We start from the raw sequence: 21,009 nt of genomic DNA, 5'->3' as shown, positions 1-21,009 counted from the left end.
AACAATAAAATTGTATTGTACTTGAATAATATAAGGTTTTCCCTTTATTTAAAATGGGAATGTTTGAGGCAAATATAAATAGTCGAGAGGTCATTTTCAACAGGCAGTGTTTCTTTTAATGGAGGCAGTCAGACAGAGCTCTCTGATTGGCTGTTCAGCGTAGTGAGGCAGTGGTCTTAGTCATTTAATACAGTTTTCTTTACTCCTTTTCTCAATCACAGGTAAGTGATTTTTCTTGTAACACAACATATAAAACCTGAGAATTGGCAGGTTCATATAATTTTGAACACATCTCCACCCACCTTGTACTTCAGCAAGGATCCAGTCGGCCTGTGCACAGCTGTGCACAGCTGCATAAACCACTTTCAGTTTGTCCACCAAACAAAATCTTCCTTTGAGTTAAGTTATTCACTTAGGAGTGTTGCATAAAGCCTCCTAGGTTGTCCCCTTCTTTCACAGCAGTTACTGTCATAATACAGCACATGTGTATTTCAGTTACCATGGTTACGCTTCACTCAGCATTCCTGAGTTTTTAATCAGTCAGTATTATTGGCAGTTGTTAGGTAGCTTAGCTAACATATTAAGTTAGTCTGTGTTAGCTAGCTTCTCAAAACATGGACAACAAAAAGAAAGAGAAAAAGTAAGAAAATAAAAAGCACAAGCGCATAAATAAATTTAACCCAGCAGCTACAGTCCCTCCTGGATTTCGTGGGTCTTTTTTTCTAAAAAATTGTGATGCATGTTGCAATGTTTTTAGGCACTTTTTGCAATGAAGCTGTAGGACTTTGGGGTCCTTGTCCCAGATGCAGAAGAAAAAATTGCAAATAATAAAACAAAACTTTTAGTCAGTTCATTGAAATGTACATGTGTGATGTTTGCATTGAAGGTTGCTGTGATTGGTGGAACTCGTGGGGAAGCTGCGATGATTAGTAGGAGTCTGGACAAAACTGCAAGGTTGCACAGAATTCACGGGGCTTTGTTGAATTTGCGTGGATTGTTGCCGTCGCAACATCGCAACTTCCTGGAGGGACTGAAAACAAGTATGCACAAGTAGCTTAACCGGCAAAATCAGCTGTAAAACAAATCGAATTATGAAACCAGCAAGAAAGTAGAAAACATTGGCAAAAACTAGTGAGTTTCAATAAAAGCTGATGTTATACGGGACACTTATGTTAACATTTGGCTAGCTAGCTACAAAGTTGATCATGCTAACATCAGATCTATGTCTAGTAAGTTGCACATCACTCATAGTGTCTCAGGTTGGGTTTCCCTGTCCTGAAAAATGTGTCTCCTCAGGAAAATGGTCACCAAGGACACTCTAGCAACACATAAAGGAATACATAAGTACCTATGGTATTAAAGTGTATCCCTTTAAAACACCCTAAGGCTGACATCCTCAAACCTTTGTGCTTTTATGCAAAAGGGTACAGACTATTACCTGGTGGACAGGAGAGGTCGGAGGTTAATTCAGTGTAAAATACAGACTGGATAAATGTTTCCACTGTTAGATTTACAATGAGCAGCAGTTCAATAGCAGGCGGAGCTGCAGGTCACACTCACAGTTTGTGGCAGAATAAATTGTCTGAGCACTCAGTGAAAAAGTTAAAAACCATAATTACTGCAGTAATTAAAGTCAAGTACAGGTAGCCATGGCGATGAGAGCCTTCAGCTTTTTTTTTTTCCTGTTTCTTTGATTTGATCTAACCATGACTCCAATTAGCACCTTTTTAGCAATAATTCTTTTCAAAAAATACTTTGTGGATCATAAAGAAAGGAGGCTTTGTGTTCTGAGGACGCAGCGCAGGAGACTCCTGAGGGGAAAGTTCTCAGTTAATACCAGTATGTTGAATTCACCAGCCCCCTAGTTTTCTCTGAATCAATGCTTGTATTTCTATTCATTTTTCCTTTGGATATTCTCCACCCTTTTAATGTCTTTAATCTTCCATGATTCAAGATATTTTTAAATTAGTGTTTGAGTGCAGGCTCATTCACTGTTACAGACCTTTCCTGTTGTAGACATTTGACTTGTCAAGTAATATAAATATTGGCTGCATTCATGACCTTAATTACTATCGAGGACTCTGAAGTTATGTTCTCTGGATCTCTGCAGAGCCTCTGGAGGATTGTTCACCTCCACCTGCTGCAGTAGAGTGTGTGTGTGTGTGTGTGTGTGTGTGTGTGTGTGTGTGTGTGTGTGTGTGTGTGTGACCTCGCGAGTAACTTTGTCACATTGCACCAAAATGATGCACTAAAATATGTTTCTGCAAACATCTGAGAGGAGAAACACACATTTACCTTTTAAACTTTTAAAACTATGGAAAAACCACCAACTTCAACTCTATCATGATATCATTCATATGGTATTTTGTACTGTGCAGTATATTTTTATTGTGTAAAGCACCTGCATTTACTGTAATCTTATATTTTATTTATTGCGTCTGTTTGTAATGTGTAGGACCACAGATAGAAATTAGCATCTCGCTAAATTTGGTGCAATCAAAAATGTTTTCATCTCGTTGCATGCTATTCTTTTATTAATTAAATAATCTAAACTCAACAAATAAGTTTCGATAAAAACACTGAAATTAATAGAAACATTTAAATACATTTTAAAAAGCTAAATAAGAACTAACAATAAAATATGAGATTAAAAAATAGCAGTAAAGTGCTAGTTGAAATAGAGAGCACTAAATTAAAAAAAAAAAAAACAGACTGTGTTTTAAGTTTTCTTCTATCCAGACTCTGGTCCCCTCAGGTCCTCCAGCAGGCCGTTCCACAGGCTGGAGTCATTGTGGTTAAAGGTGGCCTCACTGTGGGTCTTGGAACGGACGTTGTACGAAAAATCATGAAACAACTCCCAGAGGACCTCAGGGATCTAGTGGGTACATATCTTAAAACCAGGTCAGACACGTAGTCGTTTAGTCATTTTTAAACCAATAAAAGAATCTTTAAATAAGTGCAGCAATGTTTAAAACAGGCGTGATGATTATTTTCACTGTCGATTAATCTGTAAATTATTTTCTCAATTGATCAATCAACATTATGTTTCCTTTCAGATCTATTCAGTGGTTTAATTTTGGTTTTAGAATGTAAGTGAAAATATACTGTTAGTAGGTTGTTATTGTGAAATAAATTCTAACAGGATGATGCAGTCTTGAATCATCCTGAAGGGGTTTATTTCACAATAACGACCTGCTAACTGTACGTTATCCTGCTTATTACACCGTTACCAAAAATATCAATAATTTGGCAAAACAATATTAATTTTTAAATTATTTTAGTGATTTAACAATGTTTTTATTGCTCCTCCAGAGTCTATGATGACCACTGTGTCCATAGCAACGGTCTGTTATAAAGAGCTAACCATAGAAGGCTGTAATTGACCAATCAGAATCGAGTACCCAGCAAAGCTGCATAATAACTCCTTATCATAGATATATACACGTAGATGCCGCCTTGACCGCCGCTCTTCGTTGGAGCGATACGTCAACATGGGCGCCATATTGGGACAGCGAGCCGCGCCTCCTAATCTGCTCCTGATGCATGTCGGCGTATGGAGGCAGGAAGACTGTCCTCAATTAAAATCATTATAAATTTTTTCAACCGATTTTCAAGCGCTTTGATTTGTTACAAATGCCAGACGTATATTAACGATACAGGATACTTAGATTATTTTCATATCAGAAATATAGAATTATGTTTGATGACAGGAGACAAATTAAAGGAAAACATAACAAAGTTTCATGTTTTGAAAATGTGTCACCTGTCTGTGGATTTGACATCTAGAGCTGCAACTATTAGTCCATTAAAAGATTAGTTGTCAACTATAACAGAAGTACAAGTATTTTGATTACTTGATTAATCATTCTGAATGGTTTTTTTTTCTAAGAAAAAATGACCAAATTCTCTGATTTCAGCTACTTAGTTCTGAATATTTTCTGGTCTCTTTACTCCTCTCTGACAGTAAACTGAATATCTTTCAAAATTTTCACCATTTTCTGACATTTTATGGATCAAACAAGTAATTGATTAGCGGAGATAATGATCGACAGATTACTCAGTAATGAAAATAATTTGTTACAGGAAAGACTTGAAAGATCGTGACAGGAATAATTCATTGATTAATCGTTTTGAATCTTTTTTTTTTTTTTTAAGAAAAAGAAGAGTCCAAATTCTGATTTCAGCTTCTCAGCTGTGAATATTTTCTGGTTTCTTTGCTCATCTCTGACAGTAAAGACATGAGGATGTCACCTTGGGAAGCACTGATCGATATTTTTCACAATTTTCCAACATTTTATGAATCAAGTCAACGAGTCTACGTGACCAGAGGCGGCATCTGCGTCTATAAAAATCTATGCCACCTTTTAAAAGTTAGCAGGTTAGCATTAGGAGCATTAGCATTCATATGGAGTCGCGTGTCTGTCCACCTGTTGTTGACTCTCCTTTCTGCTTATTTTTGGTCTTCTGGGGAAAATGTCTGACTTTTTTTTGTGTTTTCTTCACCAGCTGGTCTCTGCCAGTGTCTGTCTGCTGTTTCGCATTGGGCAGGTAGTGTACGGAGGATTTATCAGAGCCTATTTGCTGAAACCAGCTGTCTGCTGCTGCTGGTAATGAGGTTGATCGGACTGAACCATATGGCAAATGTGCAGGAAAGAAAATATATGAACTAAAAGAAAAGTTTAGTAGAGCTGCAGTGATTGGAATAATTATCTGTGTCACTTTTCCCTTCACACACAGTCGGTGTTACCATTATAAATGTACAGGATACACTGATTAACGGGGCTTTAAGGTTGTTAGCTCCACCTCGACTTCTTGAAAATTCAAAAGTCTGTTGAAGAGACGTGTCAATAGCTTCATTATTCAGAGATCAGGACAGCAGCGAGAGGTTTTGAACTTTGCTGGGCTGAAAGACATTCCAGTCATGACTTCACATTAATTCATCCATTCAGGAGCGTAACAACAATACGACAGACGAGCCATTAACCGCGCAGCGGTGAAAACATCTATGAACCCTTTTTCTCACGTTAAGGCACCTGTTCAAGGATTTCTGATACTATGAGGTGAATTCTTTCCATTCACTTGTTCGTGAAACATCTGCACAAGGGCGGTCACGGTTTGGTTTTTGCCAAAGAACGAAATAAAGGAAACATTTTTGACATTCTTATAAAGTTTCTTATAAAGTTTTTTCAGAGCCTGTATTAGATTTGCAGAACATCCGTTGACCCCTGTGTCCCTAAAGCCTCTTAAAGCTCAGTCAGGATCGTTTTTCAATAGTCTGCAGGTCCTGCTGAGGGTTAATTAGATAATTAGAAGAAAAAATGGAAGAAATATAAATAAAGAAAAGAGAAAAAGTGAAAGGATCCCTTCAGTAATTTAAATAATACAATGTGAAAGAGAAATGAAAAAAAAGTCCAGCTCTTCACTCGATCAAATCATTTTCAATTTAATATCACCTTGCTCTGGTTTGTTGCTTTTATTTTTTCCAAAAGAAACCGGCTTTGCAGAGTACTTCTTAAGAAATTTAAGTTCAAATTAGTTCTAAATATAAAATTCCAAATAATTGTATTGTATAATCTGGGGGAGTTTTTCAGAACCCCCAGAATTAGTTTTAGTGGCAGTAATTTTGTGGAATATCTTCAGCTGAAAGATTTGATTAGAGTTTTAGTCATTTGTGAATTGTTCTGAAAAAAATAACATTGATCTGAAAGGAACAGACTGTGGACAGAGGTGAGAAGTAACTAAGTACAAATACTGTAGTATCAGGTATCTGTACTTGACTTGAGTATCTGATTTTCTGGGTCACATCTACCCAGTCAGCTGCTTAGCTTTTAAAATGTTTTATAATGTTCTGATCTAAAGGTTCCACTTAGGAACATCTAATCATCTGTAGCTTTTCTTACACTCTCAGAGATAAAGGTGCTAACTAGAACCATTAAGGGTTCTTTGGCTTGTCTCCATAAACCTTTTAAAAAAGGTTCTACTTGAAACCTGTCAGAGAGCTCAGCCTAGAACCTAACATAAAGGTTACACCTAGAACCATCTGTGAAAGATTTCACCCAGCACAAACAAGAGAGGTTATTGTGCAGTGGTTCTACCCAGAACCCTCCAGAGTCTTTCCACCTTCTGAGGGTGCTAAAAAGAACCCAGGAAATTCTACCAAGAAACTTTTTTTTTAATTCCAAGCATTGCATCTAGAACTCACCAGGAGGGTTCTTCTGAGAACCTTGTTGAACTCTTTTGCCAAAAACGTTCTTTGAATAAAAACTGTTCTTCGTGGACTTTTTGTTTTACAAAGAACTCTTGATAAGACCTTCAAAAAAGGGTTCTTCAGAAGTAAATGTTTCTGGATCAAACCTAAGTCCCTTAGGAAGAACCCTTTTGGAACCTAATTCTTTAAAATTCTGACGGTTTTATAGAACCACTGGATTATAAAAGAAAGGGTTCTCAGCAGAACCCCCTCAGAGGATTCTACGTTGAACCCTGAGAGGATGGAAGATTTCTGGATAGAATCTCCAGGGAGAGTTCTGGGTTGAATCTTTGTACCATAGATGGTCATCCTTTAGAACCTTGCATAGGCGATTCTGCAACCTTTCACAGCTGTTTTTTTGTTGTTGTTGTTTTTTTGGTTTAGATAGAATCTCTGAAAGCATTCCAAGTGGAACCTTTATAAGAACCCTTCTACAGTACTATAATTCCACCCAGAACCCTCTCTGGGTATTCTGTTCAGTCTTTCCACCCTCTAAGGGTGCTCAAAAGAACCAACCCACACAGTTCTACCAAGGAACTTTTTATATTTCAAGGGTTTTACGTAGAAATCATCAAGGGGTTCTACTAAATGGTACAAAGAACCCTTGATGAAAGAATCTTTCAAGAACTGAAGCAATCCTTGATGAACTCTTTCTCTTTCAACATTTTTTAAATAGAACATTAATTCCTAGAATGAACCCTTGATGAAACCTTTTTTTTTAAACAGGGTTCTTCAGAAGCAAATGGTTCTGGATAGAACCTAAGTCCTTCAGAAAGAACCCTTATTTATTTTATGTTGTATTCCAAGGGTTTTATAAAACCCTTTGAATATAAAAGGGTTCTCGGGTTCTTGTTAGCACCCTTAGAAGGTGGAAAGGTTCTGGTTCTGGTCCCCAGAGAGGGTTCTGGGTTGAACCATTGTACCATAGAGGATCATCCTTTAGAACCTCACATAGAGGGTTCTGGGTGAAAACTTTCAGAGATGGTGTTAGGCAGAAGTCACTGAAAGTCTTCCAAATGGAACCTTTATAAAAAGTTCTACTAGGAACCAAAAAAAAAAACCCAAACCTGCAGGAATTTGTTTTTGAACTTGTGTCCTTCATCTTTTCCTGAGCTGCAGTTTCTGTCAGCGGCCACACGGAGGCGACACGCCCCACCGTGCCGCCCCTGCTCTCGGCTCTGCGTCAAGGGCATCCCTTTGATCTCAATTAGAGGATCTTGCACCCGTGGGGCGAGCGGTGCCAACGCTCCCGGTGGGCACTCGGAGGGGGAGGGGGGCGGCGAGTGATGTATCTCCCTCTCTATCTGCTCCCGGGGCGAGCGAGTGGCGAGTCAGCAGAAGCTGCCCTGAGCGCTGCAGCGTCACAGGGAGGAGAGGAGGGTGACGATGACATGGAGAGGACATCAAGTTGAAATCTCTCCCCCCCTCCACACACACACACACACACACACACTCTTCCTTCCCCCTCTCGTTTCCTCTGCACTTCATCGTCCCTCCACACCTGACAGTTTGTCGTTCATCTCCTCTTCCTCCTCTTCTCTCCACCATCACCCTCTGCTCTCTCTTCCAGTTTCCTCTCCTCCTCCTCTTCCTCCTCCTCTCTCTGCATCCCAGCCCTCCAGGCGATGTGGTGACCTCTCTGTGTAGTGTAGCATGTAATGCCCGGTCCCTCTCTCCCTCTCTGTCTTCGCCCCAGATTAAAACCGAGCTTAAAACGTTCCCAGATTCCTCCCCCTCCCCCCCACCTCGTCTTTTTGCCTTCCCATCTCTTCCCTCCTCCCCCATCTCTCCCTTCCCTGTGGTGAGCCGCTGCTGCTGCCTGACTCACACCACACTCTGTCCTCCTCTCTGTGAGACTGCATCCTCACTAAAACCAGATAAATATAAAAATATAGATTTTGGCCTCTGAGTTTTAATATGTGTGAGGAAAAACTGTTTAAACCTGAGTCACAGGCCTCATTTTACCATAAAGACGTCTGTTTTTAAATTTAGGTTAGCAGTTATTAATTCCATTCATTTAAAGGGATAGTTCACCCCAAAATGAAAATTCAGGCCTCATCTACTCAATCTCTAAAAATGCCTCTATACAGCTCATCTGGTGTAATCCAAGTCTCCTAAATCACTGACATGCTGTTCATTTAAGCGTACACACTGTCACACCACACACACCCAGTCCAGACGGTGTGCATGCACACAGGAATGTGGCTCCAAGCTGAGGATCTACAGCGAAGGTTTAGGCTAATCTTTTGTCATGAAAGCGAATATATAATGCCTGAATTTTCATTTTTGGGTGAACTATCCCTTTAATGTAGGAGGTTGTGGTTGCAGACATGCCATTAGAACACCCCTGTCTGTAAGGAGTAAGATTTTTATAAAATAATTCTGGTTTTGGCCATAATTCTCTGGGTTTGTACCCAAAAATGAGACAAAGTGGGTCTAAATGCAGGTCTGTATCCAGATCAACTTAATCTCCTCTTTAATTTCTTGCCAGTAGTTTGTTATTTTTGGGGCAGTCCCTGAAGATGTGAGTATATATTGCTCTCTCTCATCCAAGTCATTTTAGTTTGTTTGTTATTTTGTGACTTCAGTGAATCCAAACTATCTTCTCAAAACCCCAAAGTCACACAGTATCCAGTCAGAAAAGGCTGTCTGACAGTAAAGTAAAATGGTGAAAAATACTTCTGCCCTAATACTCCTGCTTCTCCAAACTGGGGCTGAGCTTCCTGTGATCTGTTGTAGGTAAATATAAAATATTCTCTCAAGTACTTGTATACTGTTGGGTAGTTTTATGTACAGCAGTGCATCATATTCAGTGAAATCATCATAATATTTGTAGCATTTTCGTCCTGTCAGGACCACGTCAGCAGTGTTTTCAACTTTGTGAAAATGTATTTTCCAGCTAATTCAAGACATTTAGCATTTAGAGTTAATTTAGCTCAAGAACCTATAGAATAACATTTCATCCTTCAGTTTATCAGAAAAAAGTCAAAGTCAAACCGGACAGGAAATATGAAGAAATGTAATCTGAAAAGTAACTATGAAAAAGTACAATATTTACCTCTGAGATGTACAAAAAAGTAAAAAATTGCGTAAAATTAAATTACTCAAGTAAAGTACAAGCACCTCAAATTTGTACTAAAGTACTGCACTTGTACTTGATTAAATGTACTACAGTAAATCTACTTCTCTCCACCACTGGACACAGCAGGCGACATTCTAGCAGTCAACTGTGTGTACAGTCACTCATTTCACGTCCAAGAACAATCACATTACTTTACACCTGTGTGCAGTGGTGGAAAGAGTGCTGAATATTTGTACTCAGGTACGAATACTGTTAGACTGCTAAAATATTACTCAATTACAAATAAAAGTACTAGTGTTGGATTTATACTAAAGTAAAAGTACAATGTATTAGTTACTTTTAACCGTTGATGTCACAGTCACCTCTCCAAACTAGGGTTCCAAATTTTGTGTGTTTTCCTGAACCAATAGTTGAAAACACTAATAATCAATCATTAATAATTTATATGACACTTAACACATTTTCCCACATTTTCATTTTTTTCTTTTTTTTGTGTCTTTTTTCCTAATTTAATTAAGTTATTAAGTTATTTCAGTCATTACCTTAAAGGTACTGAGTACTGACATCCAGCTCCAGCTGTGTGGCAGCTGAACATGGCAGGGAGAAGCTGTTTTTCTGGTTATTAGGTAGCGTTTATTTATTATATGCGCGATTGAATGTCTGCTTTTGTGTGACAGCAGAAACAAAGGAGCTGGAGGGGACGGAGCAGAGGTTTAAACGAGGAGCCTGGTGATATTATCTGTCATTTTCTTACTGTCAATAAATCACATGAAAAGACCAAACCCAGCGACGAAAAATCCAACTAAAATAAGTGTTGAGTGTGTTTTCCCAAAAGCCTGATTTATCTTCTTCCTCTGTGTCATAAAGGTCCAGTGTATCATATTCTACTGTGACGCATAAAAGAGTCGCACTTTTGGCGACATGTTCCTTAATTACCGTGAACACAAACACTGTAGTTAGTTAGTTATTTAATTTGTGCTTGTGACAAATAAGGAATCCTTGAATAAATCCTTGAATTGGATCAAAACTACAGTGTCCAGCTGTTTGAGGCATTTAACTGACCCTTTCAAGGACAGTGTGCCTCAAAATCAATAATACACATTTTTCCTCTCACCTGTAGTTCTATTTATCCATCTAGATCAGTAGTTGCAAGCTAAACTGTGATGTTAAGAAAATAAGTGGAGACAGAAGACACAAACAGAACTATTATGATAAGAACTTTAGGTCAGGAGGAGAATATTTAGAGCTGAAAATATCTGCTTAGTGGCTACTTAAGAAGAGCGAGTGAAGTGTCCAAAGCACCTGTTGGCACCACATGGTCGCGCGCTGGGGTTTGACCGCTGCATGTCTCCGGTAGGACAACGCAGTCATCAGCTGGATTTCAGCTCTGCATCCATGCGTATGTGTTGTGTTGCTGAGAGCCAGCATGAACTCAAAACTTGTCAGGATTGTAAAATGAGATTATCATACTCTCCATGTGACTATGTGAATACAAAACAGCGTTGCAGTAACCACGGTAACGTTGTCTTCCCAGTAATCCATGGCAGGCCAGCTAGCTTATAACGGGCTAATTACTGAAACAAGACTGTACAGACATTACAGTGGTCCAATAAATACACTTAACATCGACAGGACGGTGCTACATGAGCCCGACAGCAAGAAGCGCTAAATGTGTACTTTCACAGGAAAATTTCAAAATAAAAGGTCCTCTGAACAAAAATGCTGGAATTCTTAAACACAAAACAATGATAGGAGAAACGCTGAGATGCATTTGAGCACCACAAGCTAAGTGCTATCTAGCTTTGTAATATTGGAGAGAAGCCAGGCATCGCTACGGTAATCTAGATGGATAAATGACACAACAGGCAAAGGGGAAAAAATGGGTGAAGTTTTTTTGATTTGGGGTCAAGTGTCCCTTTAAACTCTGTCCCACACTGACCATATTAGCTGTGATGAACAGTTTTGTTTGTCAATCAAAAGAAGAGATAATTAACCATGTTCCTGTCTTCACAAAAAAAACCCCTACATTTTAGCACATGAACGGCATTTTCAGATTTAGCGAGCTTCGTGTGGACGTGGACGTATTTTTTTGCTCCTTTTGTCTCTTCCAGCCTCATTCAGTCCACCTCATTGCTCTGTCAGTCCCTGTCTCTGAGACACACGGGAAGCAGGGAGGGAAGTAAGGAGGGGACGCATGCAGGAAAGATGAGAGGCAGACAAACAGAGGAGGGAAGGGAAAAGAAAAATCACGGAGGAGATCAAAAATCCCAAGGCCTGTGTGTTGGTCAAAGAAAAAAGAGGAAAAAAAAAAGCAGAGTGGATCAGATTGAGGATGATGATGGAGGATGTGTCAGATAAAAAGTAGAAAGAGAAACAAATGAGGAAACAGATATAAGTGATGGACCGCATGCGGCATTTCTGGGCCCATTAACAAGCCGACTGTAGAAAACGTAATGTCTTGCACAGATTAGTCTTAGAGGCTTACAGTTTTCAAAGTGAGATCTCGGTCTTGGATGTCGGTCCAATCAGGGAGCAGCGAGCGACGAAGTTGGCGACAACCTGATTAACAGCTAGTTAAACTGGGCGTTGCGGATCTAAAATTAAGCATAATTGAGCAGCAGCGTGACCTATTTTCTCGCCTCAAATGCAGACCGTCCTCAGCAGAGGAATGAAAAATCAGCACTGATTGTTCAAACGACCTGTATTTTAATTTACCTGACAATAACCACGTCCCATCAGCCTCAGCTGTGCTCTCTGTTCACTGCTAATTAGTACATGTTAGCATGCTATAACTAGAGAGTAAGATTGTGAACATGGGAAACATTATCGGTCTCATTTTCATGGTGGTTAATTGAAGCATGCAGCCCATACAGTGCACCCAAGATGTTTTGCTTGTGCTCGCAAAATTAAAATACATACGCTAAACATCAGCTTATTAGCATTGTCTTGTTAGCATGCTGTTATTAGCTGCTGTTGAACTATTTGCTTGCCGAAGGACATATTTCCCCTGCAGCAGGGACTTAAACGTGGGCTGGAGCTGCAGCCCACAAACTAAATTTAGACCCTGATTTCAACAGATGAAGTTCCAGTAAAGGTTTCTGGTTGAAAGGGGACAAAAGACAAATACCGTCAGTCTAGATCTGTCATTTTACACGGGACAAATCCACTGTAGAAGATGAAGAGACCGGTTTAGTCTCCAAGTGCCTCAATTGATCAGGTTTCAAACCAGTCACATCAGATGCTGGACTTTTAATTTGTGAAATGAGGCTGAGTGCCAGTGGTGGAGGAAGTATTCAGATGCTTTGCTTGAGTAAAAGTGCTAAAACCAGACTGCAAAAATACTGCTACAAAGTCCAGCATTAGAAATGTAAAAGTATGTAAGTATAATCAGGAGAATGTGAGTGTTATATTTTATATCATGAGATTATTGTTACTCATGCATTAAAGTAAAAGCAGGATTTTAGCAGTGGTGGAAAGAGTATAGAAAAATCTGTACTCAATTACAAGTAGAAGTACTGGTGTTAGAAATATACTTAAGTAAAAGTACAAAGTATTTGTTGCAAAAACTACTTTGAGTATTAGTTACTTTTAGCCACTGATGTCACAGTCACCTCTCCAAAGTAGGGCTGAAAATGTTGTGTTTTCCTGAACCAGTAGTTGAAAAATACTAATTAATCATTAATGATTTATAAGATACTTTTTCCTTCTGCATTTTCAATTTTATTCTGTTTTATGTCTTTTTTTTCTCATCTTAAGTATAAGCAATTACTGCCATGACAATTGATTAAACATCCAGGAATACTTTTTAATTGGTTAAATTCTTATCAGCAATTAATTGATTAATGCTTGATCATTAACATCCTTACTCCTGATGTGTGCTGCTTGTTTTGTTTTTCAGTTGTATGTCTGTTTTCATTGGCACTTTTGTGATCAGATCATCTGATTGGCTACTAAAATGCAGATTAAATGGTTGGATAGTAAATCAAATTGTACTCAGTACTCAACTATGATTTTAAAAGTAACTATTACATCTTGCAATGTATATTTAAGTATAGTGTAAAAGTACAGACTTGAAAATCTACTCATTTAAGTACAAGTATCCACTTCATCACTATTTGGTTGAGGTGGAGCTATTTTGAACTTTTTGTATCAGACTGCAACTAATGATATTTTCAATATGGATTAATTATTGACTAAAAAAAATGACTAAAAACTAATCGTTCACAACAAGGTGAAGTAAAGTAATCTGTAACTAAAGCTGTCAGATGATTGTAGTGGAGTGAAAGCAGAAAGGCGCATAAAAAGAAAATGCTCAAATACAGTACTTGAGTAGATGTACTTAGTTACATTCCACCAGTGCTGAAAGCTGAAGCTGAAACTTCTTTGAGCTGAAGAACAAAAAGTTTCAACACGTCTCACAAAATATCTGCTGGAATCCAGTGAAGCTGCGGATGGATGAGATGTATCTGAGCATCAAAGTGTGGATTCTTCCCTTGATGGGACTCAAAATGTTGAATATGTAGATCATGTCTTCACATCCCTCTGTGCTCTCCTCCTCCTCCTCCTCCTCCTCCTCCTCCTCCTCCTCCTCCTCTCCTCCGGTCTGTTAGCTGAGCTCAAGTGTTATTCCTCCTCTCCAACATTTACACATGCGACTCCATCCCTCTCGCCCTCCTTCAGTCTGCTCATCCTCCACCCCTTTTTTTCTTTCTGTGCCTGAAGCACCTGCAGGGAGAAGGCGGTGGCGTGTTAAAATGTTAAAATATAACCATAAAATTAATGTGCCCTGGTCTTAAAATCCAAGATGTGCTTTGATGACTCGCCTGAGGGAGAGCTGTAATAAAGACTTGACTTGATCATGTTGAGAGCAAAATGAATCAGGCTGAATCTTGAGGATTTTAAATCATATTTTCAAAATGAAATAAAAAGCACAAGTCGCACGTTTGTTCTCCAAAATACCACAAATTATTTTTTAACCATCATTGGATTAGTTAGATGAGAAGAGTCTGTATAAACAACCCCTTCTGTGGTTTTCACGACCTCAGTGGAGAGGGGAAATTTTTATGAAAGCTTAGAGTTTACGAGTTGTGACATGTTTGGTGACATTTTCAGAAATGGCAGAGGCCGTGCAACTTCATCTTTCTGCGGCTGGTAAGTTAATATATTCTAATTTTAGTCTGAGGAAATTGTTGATATTCCCAATGACCTCATCCTGTCATCGTGCCTTTGTGTGTCCTGCATCACGTTACCCGCTTGTTAGCTTGCTAAATTGTTAGCCTCTGTGGTTTCTAAACGCTGACAGTTTTTTTTTGCTGTTGCCTAGCAGCAGTATTCCCAAGACTTAACTACTTGAGGCCAACTGTATTTTGTACACAACTTGTCGTAACCACAAGTTCATGAGCTCTATTTGAAGGCAGCATGAGGCTTAATCTGTTCACTCATTCGCTGTTCGGTACGCGCCACGTAAAGCTGCGTACGCCAACGTGCAGCAGCTCACTGCTTTGGTACAATTCACTCAGGACAGTCCTCCAAACCACTAGTCTTCTAAATTTGTCTTTTCGTGGCCTGCATGATGGCAGTTGGCTCTCAGCTACTGACCATTAACTGACTCTTCCTAAGTCCCGCCCCTTTTTGCTCTGTGGTCCAGTAATAGTTGAGCAAGCCTGGTATCCAGCAGAATACCAACTTTCTCCTTTTCTTTCCTCTGCTCAGAAATGCTATTTTATATTTTCTGTTAGATTTCCTTTTTCTTATGTTTTTATATTTTATTTTTCTATATTTTTTATTGATGCTTCTTTATATTTTGGCCATCCACGTAGAAAAGATAACCAAATTTTGCCGATGGTTCAAATATCTTGCTGAGGGAACTGTTAAACTGCCTAGGTGTTTTGCTAACATTAGCTAAGTTAAAAAGTGACAACATTATCGCTTTTTAACCATCTTGAAAATTAGATTTTCTTTTCAACACAGGTGAACAGGAAAGAAGAAAGCCGACAGAGGTTCCAAAAAGGGCAACCCAGACTGTAATCTTTTCCTAAACCTAACTAAGTATTCTTGGTGCCTGAACCGAACCGAACTGCGACTGTTTTACAACGTTAACCACGGCCAGTGAAGGTCAACATGACGATGGTCACCTGACTCCACAGAAGTTAATGCAAAAGATTGGTGTATCACCTGCACACAAAATTGGACTTTGGCGTCTGCACTGCATGCAGGTTGAAAGTGTAAAGTCGAGTCGTTTTCACACAGATTGAAGAGAACTGGTTTAGTGAGCAGTGAAAAAAAAAACATTTTCTGGAAAGCTAGGACCACAGCTAATAATTATTTTCACTACCAATTACTGATTTTGCCAGAAAATAGTTTAAAAAAATGCTCATCACAAGTTCCCAGAGCCAAACTACTATCCAAATCCCAAATATATTCAATTTAAAATGATATAAAACAAAGGACTTGCAATATTTTACGCTTTATCAATTCTCTAAATTGCTGGGAATTTTTGCTGGTGTGATAATTACAGAGAAAGTAAGGTTTATGAGCTGCAACAAAGGTCCCCAGCCAGCATTTAACTGGGGAACGTTGCAGTTATATGGGAATGCATCTTAACCAGGATGCCACTGGACACTCCAGAAATAGTGTTTTTCAATTTCAAATACCAACCAATAATCTGTATCTTCAATTTAAACCTGTGATTCCCACAAGATGAATCAGAATTTGCTTCTCCTCAGAATAAATAATCCTCTGAAACCCAGGATTCTTGTTTTCTTTAAATGATAGCAGCTCATAGAAGCAGCTGATATATGTTTTTCAATAAGAAGAAGCCAGTATCAGTCTGATGCATCCGTCTAACCCTCCTCCTCCTCCTCTCATGCTTTAGCTGCAGCGGCTCAGAGTGGAAGAGTAAGAGCTGCTGAAATTTTTATTTAGCAGATGAATACACCTATTATATACCTCCCCCAACGCACTCATGCATGCATGTTTACACTCAAACACACACACACACAAACTCCCAAATGTGCCGTTGAGAGTGGTGGGAACCCAGAGCAATTAAAACCAGGCTGGGCGTGTTTTTTTTTTTTTTTTTGCATTACACCACCAGTTTTTATTTTGTGCAGTTGCGTGTACGGCGACAGTGTGCGTCCCTGCAGTGCCAGGCCTCTCTTATCAGTATGCCGTGTGCACTTCCTCTCTAAACATGGCCAAAGCTTTTGGGAGCCGTGAAGCTTCGCCGATAAGATAACAGACAAAGCCTTCTCTCTTTAAGGAAGGCGTGAAATAGAAAATAGGAGATCCCTCCTGGTGGAATTAGATGGAAAGAATAGCAGGAGGGGAGCAAAGAGAAATCATATGTTTGGAAAATTAATTTTTAAGAAAGGGAGTCAGATATGAACCGTGACGTTAAGGCAGGAAGGAATTCATTTTTTTTTAGTGAAGGAACAAAAGAATACACACATTCACACACAGCTGCCACTTCTGGTGTGTTAGGTGAAGATGATCTGCAGAGCATATTTAAATACTTTGCCATGGCAACAGGCTCTATGATTAGGGGCAAATAGGCAAAACTGCTGCAGCACTTGAGATTGAGATGATACAAATTAAGGGAACTCTGGACGGTTGCCAAGGAGACGAAATAGGCGGAGGGGTTAAAGTCCAACCTAAACACACCTTAAAGCTATTTTAGTGACAGCAGAGCAGAGAGTGGGTGGGGGGAGGGGAGGACGGAGCAAGAGGGGGGGAAGGGAGGAGGGGTTTCTGACAGCCGAGCTCCACAAATAATCACTAGACCTGCCGAGGTGTGTGATCAGAGTTCAAAATCCCTTCATATGTGTGTGTGTGTGTGTGTGTGTGTGTGTACCTTTCATTGTTCAGTGTTTCATGTGTCCCAGCGGCCTCTCTCTCTTCTGCTCAGTAATAATAAAAAACACACAAAAGACAAAGAAAAAAAAAAGCTTGTAACTCAGTTCAATTTCATGCATTTTCTTTATTGTTCCTCCATGGATTCATTTCCATTTTCAAAAGCCCAAATACTGATTTTTTTTTTTTCTCGTGACATCATCTTGCAACAAATCCATCAAAAAACGACAAAAGTGACATTATGGCTTTGTGACAACAACGGGCCTCTCGGGTTTACAGTGTTCAGATGCATTTTCAGTGTTTAAAGGTGCCAAAACAGGGACGAAGCCCCGTGTGAAACATACAACACGTGTGTCAGAGGGTTTGTTCAAAAGGTCCCACATTATCTAGAGAATATTTTCGAGGATATGTTCCGGAGTCAGTAGTTCAAGTTCAGTTTGTCTGTACGTTAATGTTTTGTTTATTTTAATAATAATCTATAGTTTTAAGCCAAATCCAAGTTTTGGAAAATTAACTATAGCTTTAGCCTTAACTTTGATAAGAGCTCTAAAAAAAATGAGCAACTGTCCTTTGTTCCAAAACCCCAATTGTACAAAATATGTCCCGTTGACCGAAAGCCCCTTATCCAAAAAACAAAGGCTCTCCCTGCGGTTGTTGGCCCTGTCCATGGTGCTGAATCGGTGGGGGTTTTCTTTGATACGCCATCTTAGCCTAAGAACAGCTGACCCGCAAAAACACTGTGTAACAGGTAAAAAATATACTGGAGTAATAAGAAGCCTAATCAGTCGGCAGGATTTTATTTTGTTCAAGTCTATGACACAACCTTTGACCCCACATCCTGCCAAACAATGGGACATTTGATCAGACAGCAACGTAGGCTAGCTGCTGGCCACAATGGATGGCTAACAGTAAAAATAGACAATGGAGAATACCAAATTGTGGACAAGTTTTGGTGCACTCAAAGACCAGTTGGTAGCTTTGCTGGATGCAAAAAGTTTCAAAAAGTATTCGCCTTTAGTGCTGCACCAACTGAGAACACAAGTGAGTGACTGTATGTGCGTTCAATCACGGGTGTAGGTCGGGTCCAGGCGGGTGCGGATTTGACTTAAGAAATCATTGCGGGTAACGGGTCAGTTGTGTTTCTCAACTCTGAGGGTGAGGGCAGGGGTGGGTTTGCAAAACTGGACCCATGCAGCAGGACTCTTCATCTGTTCAGAAAAAAATTCCAACTATCCTGGAATTCTTCTTCTTCTCAAAACTGTTTATTAAATATGGGGTTAGGAATTGAATTGATGACTGACTGTCCAATGTCGGAATTAAATCATTTACGTTTTACCTCAGTTGGTACACCTCAAAAATGTGGAACTACAACATTAGTTATTAGATATTAGGGTTTGGATTATTTTAGGAGTAATGAGCCTTTGAAGCATTTGTTGTATTTTTTTGGGACAACGGGGAATCGGACAAATGGGTTTTTGGTCATACTGGACATTTTTGGGACTGCTGCGGTATCGACATACTGGATCGTCAGAACAATGTCACGTCATGCTAAAATGCTGTTCACATGTAGGTTACTTATGACACCTGAGTCAAACTTCATTCCCTGAATGAAGACTGTGAGATATTTAAAAGCTCTGAAACCTCATAAATGGACTTTTGATCTTAGATTGTCTTTACTGTATCGTGAACTTGGTTTCACAACTGAAGGTGGTCTGTTTGAGGAAATGGATTTCAGTTTATGTAAAATAAGCAGCAGAGGTCAAGATATCCTACACTAGTAGTCTCTAGTATGAGTGAAGCTCCTACATGTCCCAGGATGCAGCTCAATAGTGTCTTTCATTAGACCCTTTTGCCAATACCAGCTTTTTCCAAACCATATATCCACAGTTTGTAGCACGGGCTGAATTATTCCAGTCCAAACTGAGATAACCCTTCTGACATTGCAATGACATCATCAGGGTTATTACGTCAGACTTTAGAAAGCTCCTGCCCTCACCAGAAAAACGATATATATAGGTTGCCGGTGCGAGCGGCTTATTCAGACCCATATTTACATTTATTGTTAGGCAGCGACCTCTAGTGGCTGTAGTAGTTATGACTGGGGCAAAGAGCGACGAAGTCCGTGTGTGGAGGAGGTCGGGGTGAAAACACACCCACGCTTTCATCCTGGACACTGTTGTTTATGTCCTGTGTGTTGACTTATTTAACTTACCTAATTACGTAATGTAACTTAACTTACATACATAAGTTTGTAACCTGCTTATTAAAACCCAAACCACAATATTTTTCTACATCTAACCAAGTATTTTTGATGCTAAACCAAACCAAACTGTTTCACAACGTTAAACATTTGACGGCCAAGGTCCAGTACGCCCGACGCTGGTACTCTCCTACGGTCATATATATCATTTTAGGAGTCACTGGAAAATTACCTCATATGTCATTTAGGTTTAGAGGACGTGTTAAGATGCTTTCCAACAGGCTGAGTGGTTCACCCTGTGAGGAATAAAATAGATTTAATTTGTAAAATTAGTGGAGTGTCCCTTTAGCAAAATCAAACATCAACAACTAGATAATGTGAGACCTGAACCGTTTCATTTCTCCTCCTTCTGTTGTTGAAAATCAAAACATTTCCTGAATAACTGTATTATTTTAAGAGCTTTAATGTAAATGCAGTCACATCTACTGTTTTACTTTGCGTCTTCGAGATATTTGAAATCAGCTGTTCTGCCTAAAACCGAGCCCAGAGCAGATGCAGCAGCAGCGGCAGCAGCAGCGAGCGAAGGCAGCGAGTCGGCCGTGGTGTCATTAGTCATCAGACTACAATCTCACCGGAGTGCGTTATGTACTGGTCGACCACTGTCCTCCTCCACCCCCGCACTGCCTTACTTTTCCTCATTAAACAGAGAAAAGACAAATAGCTTTTTAAAAAAAAACAGTGACACTTAAGAAAAAGTTAGTAAAACAGTCAGACAGTATTCAAAGTATTCAAAGCACAGTAGAAGAAGGTTTTTTGTTTGTTTGTTTTTTTTTTTTTTACAGGCACTTGTTAAACTACCTCTGTGTCGCTCATGTCTGTTTTTTTTTTTTTTTTTTCCATTTCCACTTGTTGAACAACAATTACCAGAGCCGTGGAATGCTCTTTCCTTATTTTCTCATTATAGTGGTGATTATGGTAATGGGTTTGGCTTTGTTTGTGCCTCACATCAGGTCGGCACAGGCTTCAGTGTGTGTTTCTGTGTGAAACAGTGTGAGAGGTGAACACTGTGGATCCACTGAAAATAATGGCACGGATTACATCTCCAGCCCTCACGTGTGTGTAGAATACAGCAAGTGACACAAGTAAACTTTTTTTTTTCTCAACACAGACTCAGACTTTACCTCTTAAATTACACACAGAAAAAAAAAAATCGAATTTTACATTCAAAGTAAGATTTTGAGAGAAAAATAACAACAACAACAACAACAACAACAGAGATTAGTGTAAAATAAACAGTCATATAGCCTTAATGGAAAAAAAATCAAAACAAAACTGACATGTTTTGTTACAATAAGCCATTTAAAAGGCATCGGGTCTCCTCAGATTATTTGAAATCACCTCTAAAACAGAATATTTGGATAATGATGAGTTTCATTTCAAATCTGTGACAAGATCACAGCCTGAACTTCAGCTTTCTGTATTTAAATATTTAAGTTGGATGGTCCCAGATAGATTAGCATGTACAATCTATTTCTAAAGATTTATGCACACTGCCTTTGTTTAAACCTAAAGGAACAGTCCGACGCTTTATTGATGCCTTACCCTGACATTTTATAAGTCTAAGAGGTG

This window comes from Lutjanus erythropterus, chromosome 3 (genome assembly GCF_056507025.1).
Source record: "Lutjanus erythropterus isolate fLutEry1 chromosome 3, fLutEry1.hap2, whole genome shotgun sequence".
In the NCBI taxonomy this organism is placed as follows: Eukaryota; Metazoa; Chordata; class Actinopteri; order Lutjaniformes; family Lutjanidae; genus Lutjanus; species Lutjanus erythropterus.
Note: the sequence above shows the minus strand (reverse complement) of the source record.